The sequence below is a fragment of the Ambystoma mexicanum genome, chromosome 12 (genome assembly GCF_040938575.1).
Source record: "Ambystoma mexicanum isolate Mex_15411 chromosome 12, UKY_AmexF1_1, whole genome shotgun sequence".
Classification (NCBI taxonomy): Eukaryota; Metazoa; Chordata; class Amphibia; order Caudata; family Ambystomatidae; genus Ambystoma; species Ambystoma mexicanum.
Window position 1 is genome coordinate 1,001,471,120 of NC_090936.1, and position 20,363 is coordinate 1,001,491,482.

General features: G+C 45.5%; 1 protein-coding gene and 1 long non-coding RNA gene across 3 annotated transcripts in view; one reads left to right on the forward strand and one right to left on the reverse strand.

Annotated features, from left to right (window-relative positions):
- GCC1 (GRIP and coiled-coil domain containing 1) overlaps positions 1-20,363 on the reverse strand; it is a 338,240-nt gene that overhangs the window by 159,500 nt on the left and 158,377 nt on the right. The gene's annotated exons all lie outside the window — the stretch shown is intronic.
- The window catches only part of LOC138514191 (uncharacterized), a 53,241-nt gene that overhangs the window by 25,747 nt on the left and 7,131 nt on the right, over positions 1-20,363 (forward strand). Inside the window, exons 2-3 of one of the 2 annotated variants that reach the window (XR_011281894.1) lie at positions 18,270-18,374; positions 18,694-18,782. This is a non-coding gene — a long non-coding RNA (uncharacterized lncRNA). Of the gene's footprint in view, positions 1-18,269; positions 18,375-18,690; positions 18,783-20,363 lie in introns of both variants that reach the window. The other variant, XR_011281893.1, reaches the window with a different exon arrangement.

Below are 20,363 nucleotides of genomic sequence, written 5' to 3' on the forward strand. Positions count from 1 at the left end.
GGTTTGTGGGATGTTAGGACACATGTCACATACGTGTAGAATGAGACCCTCCCCACCAGCATGGGGGAACAAGGACAACAAGGGCCTAGGAGGGAGCAGCAGGGTTACCAACAACCACAGGGGCTACAACAGAGCAGCACACAGCAGCAATTAGCAACACAACAACAGCTGCAGACATATTCACTACCGCACCAACAGGTGGCAATAACACAACACCACCAAGTGCAGCAGCTCACTCAAATACAGGACCATAAGTTAACCCCCACTGATACACAGCTACAACAAACACAGTTGGGAAGGGTGACTCTCCTGGGACACAACCCTTACACAGGAAGCGGTCAGTCATTATACCCACAATAGGACAGCCCACAGACGTCTTTGGTGTGTCCCATCCTGTCGATAACACCTAATAGTGTGGAGGAACCACGCATTGAGGTAACGATAAGTGACAAAAAATTATCATTCCTTGTTGACACTGGGGCAACCAGGTCTTGTATAAGGGAGGGTAGATTCAAAATGTCAGGTGAGGCCATGAACACCCAAGGATTTTCTGGGGCTAGGGGGGTTGGTTCCCTTTACTGATAACATCTCCTTATCTATTGGAGATTATGACATGTCTGTCCCGCTCCTGTATTCAAGGGAGTCGCCAGTGAACATACTTGGGAGGGACATAATGAGCAGATTAAATATGACAATCTCCTTTACGGAGGATGGCATAATTTGCTCCACACCAGGAATAAACATGCTTACTGCACGACAAATATTGCAAGCGTACTGTGCCCAGACAGTAGCTCGGGCTGAGCCAGTGGATGGCGAACTGTTCCAGTACGGAACAGACATGGCATTCGCCTGGATGCCAGGAATAGAAGGAAAGATCTGGAGGAGGCCAGCAGCATATTTGTTCAGGCCTGAGACACCAACCAACGAACAAGAAGGGAAAGTGATTTCGGTGAGCATCGAGAGTATTATAGCAACTGCTGATTATATCGCAGTACATGCCCAAGACCGAGAAGGGAGAGCATAGAGGGCAGTGATAGCCCTGGCTGAGGGATGCAGGCTCACCCAGGTGTCCGATGAAGAGCTCTTTTCAGAAGACAGTGAAGAAGGTGAGATGGTATTTATGATGAGTGTAAATATATGGCTAAGAGTGACTTATAAGCAAGTGGCACAGAAAATGGCCATGGCACTTGAGGCACCCGCATCTACCCCAGTTCCATTCTACGAGGAAAATATGGCTAAGGTTCCAGCATCACTGTGGACCACCAGTCCCTATGACGTTGGCTGCATTGTAGAGGCAGAATACCCCATAGCAGCAAACCCAGCCACAATATTATGTGGAATTCCGGCAGAGGCCTCACGGTTCACCGTGATTGACCTCAAAAATGCCTTTTTCTCAATACCTCTGCACCCAGATTCACAAGACTTGACAAGCTTCACATACAGGAACACAAAATGGAAACACACGAGGTTACCACAAGGGTACTGCGAGTCACCCTCAATTTTCAACAGAGCAATACAGATGGACTTGGGAAACATTGAATTAGAAAGTACGGTGCTGCAATATGTTGACGATATAATAATTTGCAGCACAACCGAGAAAAGGTGCAGGGAGGACTCAATGAAAATGCAGTGTTGGCTGAAAAAGGTTACAAGGTAGACAAAGAAAAGTTACAGTACTGTCAGGAACAGGTACTATACATTGGTCAACTAATATCCCAGCACGGAAGAAAGATTGCACCACAAAGAGCACAAGCTATATCCAACACGCCACAACCACAAACGGTGAGGGAGCTGCAGCAGTTCCTGGGATTATGCAACTACTGTAGAGCATGGGTTTTTGACTATAGCTCATACATAGGACCCCTACTAGATGCATTGAGAGAAGCACACAAAGGGGACAAAACATTGGGATGGACAAGGGAAATGAAGGAGGCATTTGACGAGTTGAAACACGCAATATCAACTGCTCCGGTACTAGCCACCCCAGATTATGAGCGACATTTCTTTATCTTTTCGCATTGCGACTCAGCATTAATGAAAGCAGTATTGACTCAGAAAACTAGCATGGGACATAAGCCAATAGCGTTCTACAGCGGTCACTTGGACCCTGACATGCTAGGACATTTCCCTTGCGAACAGAGTCTCGCCGCAGCTGCATTTGCGGTGGAGAAATCATCATCGATTACAATGGGGTGCCCAACCACACTATTTGTGGAGCATGCGCTATTTGCAATATTAAACAAGCCTAAGTCCACACTAACCACACAGAGGGCGTCAGGTTATGAGATCATCTTGTCTAGACCCGAATTGTCAATTGTCAGATGCAGTACAGTTAACCCAGCCAGATTTATAGCGGAAGTTATTGAGGAAGGTGATTATGCTCACGATTGTACACAGACTATCGAAACGTACTCCTGCACTAGAAAAGTTGAAGAGGATGCACCTAAGGGTGGGGAGATTTTGTACATTGATGGGTCATCACCAATAGACCAAAGTGATGGGATAAGGAGAACTGGGGCAGCAGTTGTAAAAATGACAGAAGATTTGATGTATGTCCCGGTAAAATGCGTGCAGTTATCACAGCATTATTCGGCTCAAGCAGCGGAATTTGTTGCACTGATCTTGGCATTGAAGGAAAGCGTTGACAAAAGAGTTAATATATATTCTGATAGCGCATATGTCACGTCAACCGTCCACTCGGGGCTGTTAAAATGGCAGAGAAGAGGGTTTAGGAGAGCTGATGGCACCCCAGTGCAACATGCTCTTTTGTTATCAGAATTAATTGAAGTAATTAATGATCCCCAAGAGATGGCTTTGGTTAAATGCCCAGCACACACTAATGGAGACGACCATATCTCGAAAGGGAATGAAAAAGCAGGCGCGCATGCCAAGCATGCGGCATACTTTGGTGAAATATGGGACCCCCCCAGAGTCAGGGAGGGGGAGAGGGAGGGGGATGGCAAAACAGATGATGATGAAAAAAGGGTACACCCATCTCCCCGCAACACAGGTAATGGAATTACAGGCAACCGCACCAATGACAGAAAAGGAACTATGGGTAAAAAGAGGATGCACGATGTCCCCAACAGACGCACTGTGGCATCAAAATAACACCGGAAAGGTGGTCATGCCATTGGCACTGTTGAACACCGCCCTGGCCCAGCTCCATCATCCAGCACATACAGGAAAGGAAGTAATTGCAGCACGAATTAGGGAAGATTGGTTCTGCCCCGAGTTAAATTCTCATGTAACAAATTTCATCAGCAATTGCCTCACATGCCAACAGTTTACGGCCGGTCACACGCTGCAAGTGATAAAAGGTACTCTACCCCGGCCAGAGGGACCCTTCCTACACATTCATATTGACTACGTCGATATGATCAATGCATGTCAAGGACATAGGTATATGATTGTAGTGGTATGCCCATTCTCCAGGTGGATCGAGGCCGGGCCCTGCTCACACGCGGATGCGTTCAGAGCAGCTAAATTTTTAGTGAGAGAGGTCTTCCCCAGGTGGGGTGTGTGCGAAGTGCTACGGTCAGATAACAGCCCACACTTTGCTAATGAAATGTTTCAGCACATCACGTCCTTGCTGGGTATTAAAAATAAATGTGCATGTGCATATCACCCGCAGGCCAACGGTGTATGTGAACGCCTGAATGGCCTATTGAAAGAAGAAATCGCAAACATTCAGCAGACAACCAAGAGGAGCTGGTTGTACTGTCTTCCGCTGGCTCTATTTGAGCTAAGGAAAAGGCCCGGGTCTGACCACCACCTCACACCCCACGAGGTGGTGACAGGACGTCAAATGCACCTTCCTCTAACGCCTACATCAAGAACATTCACAGACCATGAAAACACTGCAACTGTTCTTGGTGACGAAATGTATCAATATGTGTCTTCTTTGATTACTAGTGTAACGTTTGTATCTCAACAGCTCGAGCGCACGCGGGGCGGGACGAAGAGTTCTCAACAAGGAACTGGGAAAGGAAGGACTATGCACTATTGCTAAAGGTGACCATGTGCTACTCCGCAACTTTAATAGAAAGTGGAACGGCCCACGCTTTACTGGTCCTCATTTGGTAGAAGAGGTAGCTACCAGAGCAGTGAAATTACAGGATAAGCGTGCCTGGAATCGCCTACACGACGTAAAGATCTACAAACTCCAGACCCGCCCTAGCGTTAATGACAGGGCCATTGGAAGAGCAACGGCATCAACAGCATCAGCTACAGAGAAGGAGACATCGATCACAGCTGATGACAGTAGTGTCACTACACCTGATCACCCCCAGATTCCCCAGAGGCAACTACTGAGATAGACATTGGACGCTTGCCCACAGCCCATCCCATGCTCACGAGATCACAAAGTAAACAACGTCTGTCCAACTGAGCCCCAGCCCCCTCCCCTCTAAGGTCACCCCTGATTGAAGGACGACGTATAACAAACCTGGGTATTGCACACACACACATATAAGACACTTGTATGTTTTCTCTTTTTTCTCGCACATGCAGGTACCGTGTATAATTGTATTGTTAAGAAAATAAGTAACTAACAGTGTACTCTGCCCAGGAGTAGATGCTGCCCACGGATGATAACACCCCCGAAGCCCTATCACACCAATTTGTATATCATATAAGAAGACCAAAGTACCTAAAAAAGAAGCAGGGTATGCGTATATTACACAGCATTTGTTTTGGCCATAGAACAATCATTTCCCCATCTTCACGAGCACTTACCGGCTCTAAGAGAGAGATCACTAAGATTAGCGTGGGAACAGCTCTTCGCCTGGGCACTGAACGATTACTTGATAGGGAGAGCTTAATAACGACGACTAACAATAATAACAAGCGTATTGAGGATTTTCAGGCGGGCACCTTTAACGTCGCAAGAATAAGATGCCGGACTGCAGCAAGTTAAGAGCAAAATGCCGGTGAGACTAGCACTTGTAATAAAAATGATAGGAGTATTGGTCATCACTGGTCTGCTGGCTGCCTCTGTATGGCAGAAAAGTTATGCTATCAATATTATGGCTGCACCCAAAACTAACATGCCCCCTCCCACGGCTGCAACAGGTATGACGTCAGGTGGTACTAGCAACCCTACGGATAAGGGAAGTAGAGTTAAACGCAGCACATATTCTGATAACAAGGGTATTGAAAATTACATAAGATTCAGCACATGTCTCAAACAACATGTGGTACCAGCACATGACCCAGATTGGTAAGCAGACAACAGAAGATAGCTGTTGTGTGCTCATTGATCCCATACGCCATGAGCGCTTCCCGGCCATTCGTCGCCACAGAAATACAGGAAAAGACGGCGCGATGTATAGTATATCTAGCACTATTTAAAACGAGCGGACAATTTCAAGGAACGGTGGTGAGAATGCAGTGGGAAACAAGAGACACATACCCATACAAAAACAATTTGCTCAAGTCATATTTGAGTTACCATAAGAGCAGTTTACACGCTGAAGCGTTCAGATACATGACGAGTGCCCCTGAAAAGGGAGAAACGAAGAAAATAACACAATACCTACCATGTGATTGGTACGCCACTGAAGTTCCTGGTATACAAGGATGTTGGGAAAGGCCACTGATAACAATAACAGGGAAGGTATACATGAACAATGAATGGGAAATAGGAGTGGTCGGTAGCAACATGATAACAAGAGAAAATATTACCACCATACAGGAACACAACGACAGATGTTGGACGACATGGGGCAAATACGTATCCATGCTGACATGAATGGAGAAGGATGAAGACCCAATAAGCATACTACCGCTGACCGCGCCCAAGTTATGCTGCCAACACAGAGGAGATGTGGAGGTGGGATATAACACCAACTGTGGAAGCGTGTTAGAATTACCAAAGGGGGGTGCTGGAACAGCAGTGATAATGGATCACTATTGGGCCTGCGGAGATGAGGCATATCACACCTTGCCTCCGTTGTGGAATGGTATATGCACAATGGTACACATCAACGTACCATCACTAGTGGTGCCCCAAAAACATGTGAACATGGCCAGTTTCCCCCAAATGGATGAAGGAAACAAGAGGAAGAGGAGATCCATACAGGAGGGAGAGAACAACAACAATAACGTCCTAACAAGGATATAGAGACAAGGAGAGCCCCTGACAGGAAACTACCTGTGGGGAAGGTCGGAAACAGCACTCACTTCTATTCCACCAGAACATAGATTATTCAGCAGGGCTGCAATGTTCTTCTCGTCAATAATACACCCAGGACTGCAAGCTTATGCAAACGCTAAATGGCTCCAGATCACCCGATGGGAACTAATGATGACCATTAATTCAACAGTAAAAGGATTCAATGCCATAAAAGAGGAACTGCGAGCGGTAAGAATGGTAGCACTACAGAACAGATATGTACTGGATCTTCTCACAGCAATGGAAGGAGGAGTTTGTGCAAAAATAGGACCATCATGCTGCACATTTATTCCTGCTAACGATGCAGATAATGGTACACTTACTGAAGCAGTATCACAACTGGCCGAGGTGCACTCCAAGATGATGGAAGAAAGTAAAGGAGTAAAGAAGGATAATAGCTGGTTTTCATTGTTATGGTCATGGATGCCATCATGGCTGTTGGACGGGCTGAAGGTAATAGTTGGATGCATAATACTGGTTGCAGCTGTATTGATTGTAATAAGGCACACACGACAGACAAAATGATCGAAATGGTTAGCATGCACCCCTTGATACCAACTGATGACCAGCACACCGACGTGATAATGAAGGAAAGGGAGAAACTGTGCAAACAGATCATCACCAATCACTTAGACCCACCATCCGTAAAGCTTGAGAACCCAAGAAACCAGAGGAGCTATATCGGAAGATGGGTATACTGCAAACCGGGAGGGAGCTGTGTATATATGTACTGGTCATTTGAAGACCATGTCAACCACTATGGACACCTGGGAGGAGTGACCAAAATATGGAGAGTAAGAGGAGATAAAGAAAAAGATATGTTTGTGGCCGACAAGTCGACCAGAGGGGGGACTGAAGTGGGAGAATGGGAGAAAAAGCTCCCGCCAAACTCCTCGCAACCATGGCCTAGAGGATCGCGGCTCAGACACCCACCACGAGATGAATTCGTCTATCTACCAGACGACCAAATACCCTGGTTCAAGAACATAAGGATATGCCCACCAGCCTGCCCTACTCAAACCGACACCTGCGGCATGGATGAACTCGACTAAGACCTCAACAACAATCACCCACATCGTTAGAGATGCCATAACGACCTAGCCAACTGCCAAGAACACACGTGCCACCATGCACACTGGTCACTCATGCAACATGCACCAACCTACACGAAGAATATATTCAGTGCTATGACGTAGGTGACGGATACACCCACTGACGCGCATCTTTATTATTTTTCACATAGGTTTTTCCTTAACTGGCCCTCACCGACTTCGGGTTCGCCAACTTTTATCGCCGGTTCATTCCAGGGTTCTCCCAGATCGTCCACCCAATCACCTCTTTACTATGGAAAAATAAACAATTTAATTGGTCCGCAGAGGCAGAGAAAGCCTTCCAGGAGCTAAAACAAACATTTACCACAGCACCAATTCTACGGCATCCTCTACCAGAACTACCATACGTGGTCGAAACTGATGCTTCAAACATAGCAATGGGAGCAGTCCTGTCGCAACGAGACCCCGAAACAGGTCAGTTGCATCCTGTGGCATTCTGGCCTTGCAAGTTTTCAGCCCCTGAATTGAATTATACAATCACTGATAAAGAATTGCTAACAATTAAGGCAGCGTTCAAAGCCTGGAGACAATCTTCTTGGAGCTAGACATACAGTCACCGTTGACACAGATCATTGCAATCTACAGTATCTGAAGACTGCTAAAGCGCAATCATCACGCCAAACCGCTGGGCTTCTCTCCGGAATACGACTTTGTGATCACCTATAGACCCGGAGTACGCAATGGAAAAGCGGACGCCCTGTCTCGCATGAGTGAGGGAGAAGAGGCATTCACTACACCAGACCCCGTGGCCATCATCCCGGAAGGACGAATCCAAGCATGATTGCTGCAACCACCACTCTAGACAACTTAAAATCTGATCTGCAACACTTGATTGAGTCCACCAGCGCAACAGGAATGGCTATGGAAGCGAGATCGGTATATGACCGTGGACAACCTACCATACTACCAAGGAAGATTGTACAACCTGTATAAGAAATTACAGAATCAAATTGTCGCAAACTATCATGATTGATTAGTAGAAGGGCACCCGTAATAGCCAAAACCCTAGCTAAAATAAAGAAAAATTACTGGTGGCCAACTTGGCGAAAGGACATTGTCCAGTTAATCGCAACCTGTGGCACCTGTGCACAACACAAGTCCCAAAAACAAAGTCCTGCAGGTCTGCTACATCCTTTAGAAGTACCCCCAGCTCCTTGGCATATGCTATGAATGGATTTTATTACAGACCTGAAACGGATACAATACCATCTTAGTCATCGTAGATCTGTTTTCCAAAATGGCCCACTTTATTCCCGTGAAAGATGTCCCAACTGCTTCTACTCTGGCTACTGCGTTTTTGGAACAGATTGTCCGGCTACACGGGTTCCCATCAATATTGATATCGGACCGAGGAACTCAGTTTGTCTCTGCATTCTGGTAAAGGGGTTGTAAAATTCATCTACAAGCCATCACCCTCCAAACTGACGGCCAGACCGAACAGACTAACCAGACCCTCGAGCAATACATAAGGTGTATGCTGCAACAAACCGAGGATACCTGGAAGGACATACTTTGGTTAGCACAATACGCATATAACCACTCCATTCACAACGTTACGGGACAAAGCTCATTCTACATAGCCCAGTCGACATCCACAGACATCTGTTTTTGACCCACTCAAATCATTAGAAATGCCTGCGGTAACAACCTTGCACAAAACCATCACCTAGCTTCTTAAGGAAGCAGCAGAGCATCTTGCCAGAGCCAAAGAGAAGCAGTTTGCGGATCGACACCGAAGGGAAGCTCCCAACTACCAAGTCAGAGACGAGGTTTGGTTAGCATCCAAAAACATCCCCCTGAAAGGACCACAGGCGCTCCGTCCCAGATATCTGGGACCCTAGACTATCAATGCTGTGATCAACCCTGTGGCCATCAAATTAGAATTACCGCGCACATGCGGATCCATCCAGTGTTTCAAGTCTCCCTCCTAAAACCATTGAGACCAGGTACGCGGATCAATACTCCACCTGATCCCGAAATAGTTGAAGGACAACCAGAATACGAAGTTAAAAGGATCCTAGACCCTAAGATGGTCCGGTCCAAGTTATACTACCTCGCAGACTGGAAAGGTTATGGACCCCAAGATCGGACCTGGGAACCCAGTGAGCATGTCCACGCTCCACGATTAATCGGGCAGTTCCACCACAATAACCCCACTAAACCAGAGCCGGGGGGAACCACCCATGAGAGGGACCTTGAGGGGGAGTGCTGTCATGGCCACAGGCCCCAGAACACAAAAACCATACCATCTAGTGGTGGGGGCAATGGGTCACTTGACTTCCCTTTGGGACCCATAAACACAGGGGCACTGGCTGGACTCGGGCGCCAGGCTCATATAGAGATGTGAGCAGGAGTGCTTTTACTTTTATTTTGGTGCAGGAGTGCTTTTACTTTACAAGAACTTTCCAGGAGCCGATACATCCTCATTGCTGACTCATCAGGTGTGGCTCCCTAGGACTAGTCTTCCATGTGCTGACTCATCAGGTGTGGCAGGCAGGCTGAACCTGGTGGGCGTGGCTTCAGAAGCTCAGCTATATAAACTGCTCCATCCTTAAGGCTGGTGCTTTACTTACCTTTGAAAACAGACATTCTCCTGCATACTCACCTCCAGGAAACCGGTGCTTCATTGCTTCATCTGCAGACTTAATTTCCTGACATCCAGTGATCGTGATCCCGACGCCGCAGCACTGCACTCCGCATCCAAAGAAAGACCAGGTTAGAAGATCCGTCCTAGGGCCGCCGCATTTGAACCCTGAACGCCCCCTAGTTAACAATTTACCAGCTACTGTACTGCTGCAGCTTCATTCCTCGTTCCCTCCGGCTGCTGCCTCGAGCTCCGCAGCTTCTGCCGGGCTGGCAACATCACCTACAAGGGAAGAAAGCAAAAGAGCAAACATCAAAAGTGGAACGGACAGCAATACAAGACAACGAACTTTACAATACAACAGAAACAGACGAGGAAAGACAAAGGGAAACAGGAACACTTACCTGAAGTATAGTGGCTTAGTCGCAGCAGGACTGGACTACCACTGGACCAGTGAAGGAACTCGGTCCAGATCATACAAGCGCCCCTGCCAGAAGCAGCGGGACTGAGTGCTCGCCAAAAGTAATGAACATGTGAGCTTTCCAGGGACAGCGCATCCCACGGTTTGGGAGAAGTGATCTGGAAGGGGATCAGGCGCACAAGCTGGCATACTCACGCCCCCTATTCGCCACGCAGGAGCAGTCATGATCAGCATCACCTATTACCACTAGTCACGCAGAAGGCGAAGTCGGACCTGAGCGACCTCACCCCTGGGAGGGCTGCAACCGTACCCCAACGCCTCCGCAGAGACCAGGTGAGCGTAACACAGATGGGGCTCGCTAAAAAAAGACACTTTAAATGATTCGGGTGCTAGCTCTGACATTTCTTCTTATGGTTTCTTTTCAGAATATGCAAAATTTAGGCATACTCAAAATTCCCTGTAATGAATCTCATAACATCTATGAGAGATTCCGATTGGATTTATTGCACACAAAGACATGAACGAAACATTGGTTTGACAATGAAAATCTGAGTTGTGACATATGTCGATTTTGCAGTGATGCCAATGAAATATCTTTTCCTCTTTTGTCCACACTTTGAGGAAATCAGACTGCATATGTTGAACGATTTTCAGAATGCAATGACTGTTTCAGCCAGAAATTTCTTTTGGATTGGATGCATGTTGGGCAGGAGTAATGCTATTATTTTAGCAACTGTGCGCTTTGTACGATATATCGAAGCAGAATTGGAGGTTCTGAGGGAATTAACCGAATCACGAATTTTGACTACCTGTTTATTATTATATGATAATGACTTAAAAAGAGTGCACATTTTGAGGTGAAGATGGTATAATGGGGAAGGCCAGATGTTTGTCATCACTAGACCTTTAGTCTAATGCTATGTTAGGAATGTTGTTCATCTCAATTGCTTTAATGGTGGCTGACGTGTGATAGTCACTTATTCATAGCCCAGTGAAGTAGAAAAGGTTGTTTAGATTTGTATTTAGGAAATGTTGTTTTAGCTTTTTACATGGGAACAGCAGTGTTGTTTTAAAATAGGTATTATGTTAAGTTGGATTTATTTGATTTTGTAACGCACCAAAAACAAAGAAAAAAAAAACATACTTTCTTGTTGCCTCACTTCACTGTGCAGCGTGATGGGGGTGTGGCCACGAAACAGGAAATAAACTCAGCCTGGACGTGCGCTTTGTTGCTTCCTGCTGCCGGCACCTTTGCCCGGTAAGGGATGCTGCTTATTGGCTCACCCCCTTGCCCCACACCACAGTTGGCGGGGGTGCCGAGAAGCGAGTGTTTCAGGCCTGTCCCGGTCCCTCTGCTCCTTTCTCCCCCGTGGACCCACGAAGGCAGACGCGTGGGGAGAGGAGGCGGTCAGGATCACTGCAATGCTGGTCCCCTTGCATCCCTCTCCCTCGGTGCCTCCACCTTGGGGGGGGGGGCATGGGGAGAGGAAGCGAGCAGGGATGGAAGACTGCATTGCTGATGTTGTATGATATCCTGCTCCCCCATGGCAGATTGCTGGGTTCCAGCTATCTGACGCGGGGGAGCCGGATATCCTACAACACCGGACCCCCTGCTTTGGCTGTCCCTCTGCGTAGTCACCCTTCCGGTCCATGGCCCGGCTCTGGCTGGATCTCGGGGCTCGGTGACCTAATCGTTGACGTGATCCTTTCCCCAGCCATCACTCATGCATTTCCTGGCTCTGTTTGCTCTTTCCGTTTGTTTTCTTCTGTCGTGAAATGAAAACAGTGGGGAGCAATGAGCCATAAACATCACTGGGGTGGGGGCATTTTACACGTTCATAAGAGAAAAGTAATTTCCAAACTCAAAAACGCTGCTGACACTTGCATTCACTAGATTTCTTAGAAATGTTGGTTTTTTTTTTTGTTTTGTCGGAGCACCACACCAATACTCTGTACGAAACACAGCTCTGCTACGAAACAGAACTGTATAGGCTGGGCTACAAATGTAAAATGTAAAATTGTCTATTTCCCATGAAAAGCACTGAACCCCTGTAGCTAGTATTGGTGCACCACAAAATAAGACTGCTAACGTCAGCCCTCCATCAACTGATGATATTGCAAGAGTTTACCTAGTAGATGACACCCCTGAGAACGACTGAGAACACTGTATACCATCGAGACTCGCTCCCGTGGCAGTGCAGATTCCATCTATCACGGGCTGCACACTTGACCCTAGCAATGGGAATACCAACGTCACTGATTCTGCACCATGTGAAGGCTACTGGCAATGGATTCCAGTAGCTTTCTTTCACAACAGCGGTGACAGAAAGATGCTCTACTCGAAGGTCTGTAGTCGGCATTAGACTTAGTCGCAATCTTAGCGCTACAAGAAACATGGCTGACAGAACAGATTGAGCTAGACAGGTGTAAAACAATCCAGAAGCAAGCAACTAAAGGCTCTATAGGTCGACCGAAGGGTGGCCTCCACCTATATGTCTGTCATCCGTGGCAGATCTCAGAATTACCTGAGCCGACAGATTTCGTTTTGGGAGGCCTATTGGCCTGCTCAGAACTTTCTCTCCTACTTATTAACGTCTATGATCCACCAAGTTGTAGGCTTACTAAGCAGAATGTGATTACTGTTAAGAACATGTTGGTAAAATATGGGGAAAGGAAAGCGCAATTCGTGGTTGGTGACTTTAATGCAGACATTATCAATGAGCTCTCCTTGACATTACAGATGACCTCAGCTCCTGTGCGCTCTAAGGTAATTACACTCCAGGCCAAATTATGGTGTACAAGGCTGAGGACAATGGGCACTGTCAGTCTCAATGGCTTATGCCTTGGAGATACTGAGCATGCATATACCCTTATCTGTGGAAGCACAATTTCCACATTAGATTGTTTGTTAATAATATGCCTGGCATTGGTAGAAAATATGGCCATTGTTACGAGACGAGAGTGATCACTGCCCGCTTTGTGCGCTATTCAACTCTTTGCAACCCTTTTCTCCCCCTAACCAGTATGATTTAAATGGAGATGTTTATATTGATGAAGGAGGTAATCGTGGGCTGAACATAACTTGAGCAAAGGAAGTGAGGCATTGCAGTTTATCAACATCTATTCATTTGTGTCCCCCTACCACGTACCTATTGCAGGTGCCTTTTCTCACTTGCTGACATCTATTCACTAACTCATCCAGAAACCTAGACAATACATGGGCCCCTCAGAACGCTGTAGCAAGATAATTACACAACGCATAGACTTTGACCCAGCAATCGCTGCTGCAATAAAAAACCTCAGTACTGTGTATCTCTCACTAGGGATCCTTGGATCTGATTTGCCCAATCAAGTAATCAAAACGAGTGAAATATCAGTTATGTGGTAGAGCACATAAAGCCTGTGTCGAAAAAACATGATGGCTGAAGATCACAGCTCTTGTAAAACAAACGATAATGTTGCCAATTGGAAAATTCTTCGCCATAACTCTGAACGGGCTCTAACTGTCAATGGTGTCCCTGAAGCTGCCTGCAGGGGGAACATATCAAACTCCCTCTCGGTACAGTGCCCCCTGATGAGGAACAAGTAGCTATCCCGCAAGTTGAATGGGAATGTAAAATCTCTCCCCTTGACAACATCATCGTCTTGATTGAACATGTCAATCAGTCCCGCACTGCCGAACCTGACCGCATATGTAATGGCTTACTACAATCATCCCCTGAGCTATGGGGTAGTGCCTTACATGCTCTATTTCAAAATATTGGCAAAACTGGTAATCTTCCATATTGTAGCGAATAAAAAGGACCATGAAATGATCCGGCCAACTATCGCATGCTTGACGTCCCTGCTAAGGTCTTCGCCCGAGTGCTTCTTGCAGAACTTTCTGAGTGGATTAATACTAATAAAATTTGGATCCCGTATCAAACTGGCTTCCGCACAAAATCCACCATCAGTCATAACATTCTTACATTAGTATAGTCCAGTAGAATACTCCAAACTGAGACTTCAGTGCAGCCTTCGACTCCGGTTTGAGAAGTCAACTATGGATGAAATTAAGTGGCCGAAATTAAGTGGAAGATGCCCGCAGGTCTTCTAAGGATGATAATGTTACTTCACAATTACACCAAAATACATTTAGATCAGTGGTATTCAAACTGTGGGGCATGGCCCTGCACGGGGCCGCGGGTGCATCCCTGGGGAGCCGTGAGAGGCCAGCATGAAATGTGTAAAACAAAACAACAAAAAAAAAATGTACATTTTTTTTTGTTTTTTTTGATTGGAACCAATGGGCAGGGCCGGCTCACATGGTCGGGCTGAAGCATGAAACTGTCTCAGGCACCAATGAAAAAGTGGCCCGCAGTTGTAAATGGATATTCATTCCTTTAGTCGCAGACTGTTTCAATAGTACCCAAGGGGCTGCTTTGTGTTAAAATGTAAGTAAATTGTGATATTTAAAGAATATTTATTAAGCAACAATGGTCAAAATTACTAACTGCATAGTGAAGTAACTCATCAAACTGGCCCACTTTGGCCAAAAAGGTGGCCCATCTTGACTGGCCCACCCTAGCATTTTGCATTTTTGGTAAAGGCATTGCCCTATAGTCCAGTCTGAGCCTGGCGGCTCATCCATAATGGCAAGGGAGCCCCACCCAGTGGCCCCCTCACCCATTATGGAGGAGCTAAGGAGCCAGCACTCCCTCAGCTGCATTTTCCTGCTGAGGGAGTGCTCCTGGGCTGGCTGAACTGTCAAAAGGGAAACACTATTGCCCTTCGACAGTTCAGTTCCCCAGCCGCACAGGAGGGTTGTACAACAGCAGCATTATAAAAATGCCTAAATGCCTCCTGCCTCTTGCCTCTGTTGCACAATCCCCCTACCCCCATGCCAAAATTAGCTCTTCTTCTGAGGCGCTGTGGAGCCCAGGGGACAGGGATTGTATAATTTTTTTTTCTTGTTTTTTTTAATTTATTTTTTTAAACTGAGATTTCTATCATTTGAACCCATTATTTAAAAAAAAATCCTTTGATTGGTTCGGGCTCCCTCACTACGCTCTGTCGCTATGGTATTTTTGGGGGAAATAGCTATGCCCATCCACTTAAAAAAATTCATCAGCCGCCACTGGCACTCGGAATGGGTTGGGAATGGGATGGGGAAGCCCAGGGACTATGGTGGGAGCAGGATGGGTGGCAACCATGGGATAGTGGTGGGAGCAAGGTGGGGAGAACCCCGAGTATGATGGGTTGGGGAGAGCCCAGGGACTTGGTAGGAGTGGGATGAGGGTGCCCAGCGTCTGATGGGAGCAGGCGACGGCACGCAATACATACTGTCCATTTGGCATTTTTGGGGGGGCCCTGCGTACCCAAATTTTGCTCACGGGGGGGGGGCCAGGCCAAAAAAGTTTGAAGACCACTGGTTTAGATGGAAGAGGCAAATTGTCTGGTTCTATGTGTTCTAACAGAGGTGGGAAACAAGGATGCATCCTTGCAGCAACATTATTTAATCTCTATTTAGCCGATCTGAAAAGGCATTTGAGAATATTTTTCACTGCCAGGTGAAATCGGACAGTGAGTTTATCAGTTGGCTAGCTTATGCTGATGACCTGATATTGCTCGATCTTACTCCTAAGGGCCTCCAAGCAATGATCTCCGCATTAGGTACCTATGCCAATGGCTTGAGTGTGAACAGCTCGAAGAGTAAGGCAATGATTTTTCCTCCCTCGAAGAAGATGAAATGTAATTTGTATGGCGTCTGGCTGCTATTACTCTAGAAAGAGTAAGCTGCTATAAATATCTTGAATTGTTGATTGCTCATTGAAATGGAATGGACATTGGCTAGAAACAAAAGCTAAATGTATGGTTATGGCCAATGTTCCAAGTAATTTTATTGGAAGAAATGTGGCTATATCTATACAGACTGTCCTCATGCTATATTCCGCAAAAATAGTGCTAGTTCCAGCTTCTGGGATTGACATTTGGGGCCATGCCTATGTAGCAGAACTAATTCGGTTTGAGGCCAAACTCTCACGGAAATTACTTCGTATGCCATCTTCCCTATCAATTGATTTTTTATATTTAGAATTTGGTCTAACAGAACCTCTACCCTCATTCAAAGAACCTTTATGAATTGAGCAAGATTGATCAGACTAGATAATGGCACTTGCACAGTATATCCAGTCATTTCTCAAATTAGAGAATTATAAGAATTTGGGCACTATTGGTAATATAGCCAAGTTTTATGACAGATAACTGACTGAAATAGATATTCCCCCAAATGCCATTTCAGTTGCTTCAACTAAATTCTTGCTAAAACAGAAGCTGAATATTTTTATCCATGTGAATCTAATTGTTCGACTGGCCTTAAACGGCAATACTGGTCGTTTCATTAGCTTTATTAATGAGCAGCAACACAGACCAGCATACATTGTGGCATACCCTAAAAGAGGGGTTCTGCGCCAATACCTCTTGTTGAAATTTAATATCTGCGATACGCTTGAGGCCAAGGGTAGTTAAATGGGCATTTCCTGAGGTAACCGCAATCGTCGCTTTATGTGGCGAGGATACAATCGAAGTTTGAAACGCATCTAAGTGCTATGTGAGGGCTTGTACCCACTTAGCTAAGTTTATGAAAATGTATAACAACCAACTAGATTGTACTGATTTGTTGTCATTGTGGCCAATATTTATGGAAGGCAATGATGTAAACTTGATTTATTTTCTGGTCACATTTTATTGGAAATTTGTAGAAACTTTAAGGATTTTATATCTTATGATCAGATTTTATTGATTACTTTTAGCTTCCTCCATGAACATTTAGGACAGCTATGATCACTTTTACTAATAGGGTGAAAACATGTTTTTATGTGTTTTGTGTCGAATGTTTAAAATATTTTTTAATGACCTCTTTAATCACCATCCTTTATGTTTCAAAATGTTTTATGTTGTGTATATACTAGGCTTAACAGCTACATGTATATTAATCCAAGTAAATACTCTGTAATTTGTGTGCCCCTTGCTTTGTGTTTTATCCCAGGCTATATTTATACAGATGTTATGTTTGTGAAACTGGTTAATCAGTTATAAATGCTTCTGTCATGCTGACAGCAGTTATTAGGAAATTCAACAGGGTTCATGGGTGCCAACTTTTGATTTTCACTACAGAGGCAGAAATGCCCCAACCCATCCCCTGGCCAAACACATTTTGTAGCACAAACAATTTTGCATATATAACATCTCTGCATCGGTCTGGCAACCTGCTGAGCTACCCCGGTAGCCTACTTTGAAGCACTTTGTAATGGTTTATTTGTACAGCACTTATACTATCTACTATACAGCAAGTCTATGCATCCCTTTATGTACTAAAAATCACTGTATTACTAACTGTACTTTGGGTGCACCAGTGCCATAGAATTGATTTTAAAGTGCAATTCATGTATATCTTCCTGCTGTGGGTGTCAGGCCTTTGCCTGCATGGAGCATCATATGTTAAGCCCAGGGCCCCTCAGGTCTGGTACGACAGCAGCGGCAGAGTCTGCTGCTACTTCAGCACTGTCACCGAACTACAGTAAAAGCTAAATGGCTGTTACTCGATGTTTCTGAAAGTTAGATTGTTGGGTTAAGCACTACAGTGTCGGATTCTATGTAGATGAATGATTGGAATGCCAGCAGGCTGGACGTCAACAATTGTAGGCAAAGAATAGAATAAAATATACAAGCTGTTATGCTTGCTCTCTCTATCATTTTCTGTCTCTGTGACTGAGTAGGAGTCAGGTTTTCAGGTATGTGCTCCGACTGCTCTATGTACTCTCTGCCACTGCAGGCCTATAGGGAACTTTGGGGATTTCCCGGTAGGACTCTGCACCCCATGTCCCATTTTGTGTGAGTGGAAGGATGGGCACTGACTGGCAAGAGTGTAGTGCGCAAATATTGGTAAAGTCAATCTGGTATGTTTATATTTTTTTAATTGTACTTTTTGAATTGCAGGAACACAAATTGACTCTATCATCCCATCTAGAACAGCAAAGACCCCAGCATCAGTGGCACCATAAAAAATCCTGACGTCTGTAGTAGGACTTGCCGAAGCTAAGGGTGCCTTTTCTTTTCTTCTTTTAAACTGTATTTTGCTGTGGGTGAAGGTGGGGCAATGTTAAAGGTATAGTTAGGAGTCACAATCTGGGAATTTAAACCTATTTCTGAGGCTGTTGTCTAGCTTAGGGCGGTACTGAAAGTTCACATCTCGTGTGGGAGTTCCATTTACAGTGCACTGTGTACTCTCCTGGTTTCCCAGCGTTGGGCCCTGCTTACTAGCTGATGCCCAACACCCAAGAGTTGGTTTTAGCCCATGCTAAATTTTGAAGCCTCAGGTAGACCCATGTATCCTTGACTAACTTCGTTTTCATTGCAGCAGCATCGCTCCAAGCATCGGTGTATGAACCTAACCACCTGTGTCACAGCAAGAAAAATCCAGGGAAGCACTTGACCCAGTCACGCAGGCAGGTAAGGATTTCTTTTCCCTATGTACCATTGGTTGAGTAGAAGTGCTTAAGGTTTATATCGGCCCTGTGCAATGTGCACCCAGGTGTGGTTTTGACCACACATCTGTGGCCTAGTCCAGGACCACAATCAAAAAACAATTTGAGCTAGGACTTCACGATCTGAACAGGGAGTTTTCTGAGACTTGTAAAATCCAACCAGTATTTCTGATGCATTTTGCATGGGCTTTTTCCACCCCAACCTTTTCATATGGTTCGTTTTAAATCTTTGCATGTGGCGTTTGCCATTTTATTTAGGCATTTTTGAAAACTTAAAATGGTAAGTGACGTATGGGGGTTCAGGTTCAGGCTCATTTTTTAAAGATGGATCATTGGTACTAAGTGAAAACATCTTTTTCACTGTACCGATGGGGGTGTCTATTAAAGACCGCTCTGTGACCGCACAGGGCGGTCTTTCTAAACAGAGTGTGCGCCGGGGCTGACGGCTCTGTGAGCCCCAGCGGTGTCGTCGCTGGAGGCCCGGGTGAGTTTTGGAGTTTGTGTGTTTTTAGGATGCGTGTGTTGATGCAGGAAGGAGGTGGTGGGTGGGAAAATGGGGGTTTACCCCCTATTAACGAGTGAATGAGGGGGAGAGGATAGGGTGGCAAAGGAGGGGGCAGTATGTGATATTTCTGCATTTTCAAGCCAACACAAAAACGGCTCAAAAAAATATTTTTGTGTTTGGACTTTAAAATGCGGGAATATCACATAGAACAGGATTGTTTCCTGGTGCCCAAAGGTGATAGGAAGCTCAAACGAAAAGCATAAACAGAGGTGGAAACGGACAAAAGAAATGCAAAAAAACAGAAATGTGTCTCTCATTTGGACTTCGGGTTCACATGGATCGCAGTTGCTGGAGAAGTAAAGCTGCAGTGTGTGGTTTGAGTGCTACATTAGCAAATGACAGCCTGAAGCCAACAAAATGTATGCAGCATTTGGAACAAAACATGGCAATTGGCAAAAAGGCCAGAGATTTCTTTGTACGTCAGCTGCAAGGCATAAAAAAGCAAAAATGAAAATGTGTCCTCAGTACCTGCAAATGCTTTGGAAGCTTCTTACCACATTGCGTACTATCTGGGGGAAAAACAAAAAGCCGTTTTTACAGCTGCTGAGAAAGTGATCCTGCCAACAATTCTCACTGTTTAACTGGGCAATGCTTGGTGACGGTGCAGCAGAGAAATGCAAAAGTATCCCTATGCCTGACACCAACATTTTCTGCTGCATCACTGACATGTCCTCTGATTGGTACAGAATTGATATTGCGCTTGAAACAGTCAGTTTGCCCTACAGTTGGATAAGGCCACTGACCTTTCAAAAGAAGCTTATTTGATTAATTATGTGAGGTACTGCCAGGGAAAATAAATATTGGAGGATTTCTTATTTTGTAAACCAATTTAGGGCTGAGCAACTGCATCTGAAGTCTTTCACATTGTTAACAACTCCCTAAATTCCCACTGCCTAAAAAGGGAGGCGTGTGTTGGTATTTGCATGGATGGTGCTCCTTCAACATGTGGTGCGAGAGCTGGGTTAAAAGAAAAAATGTTGG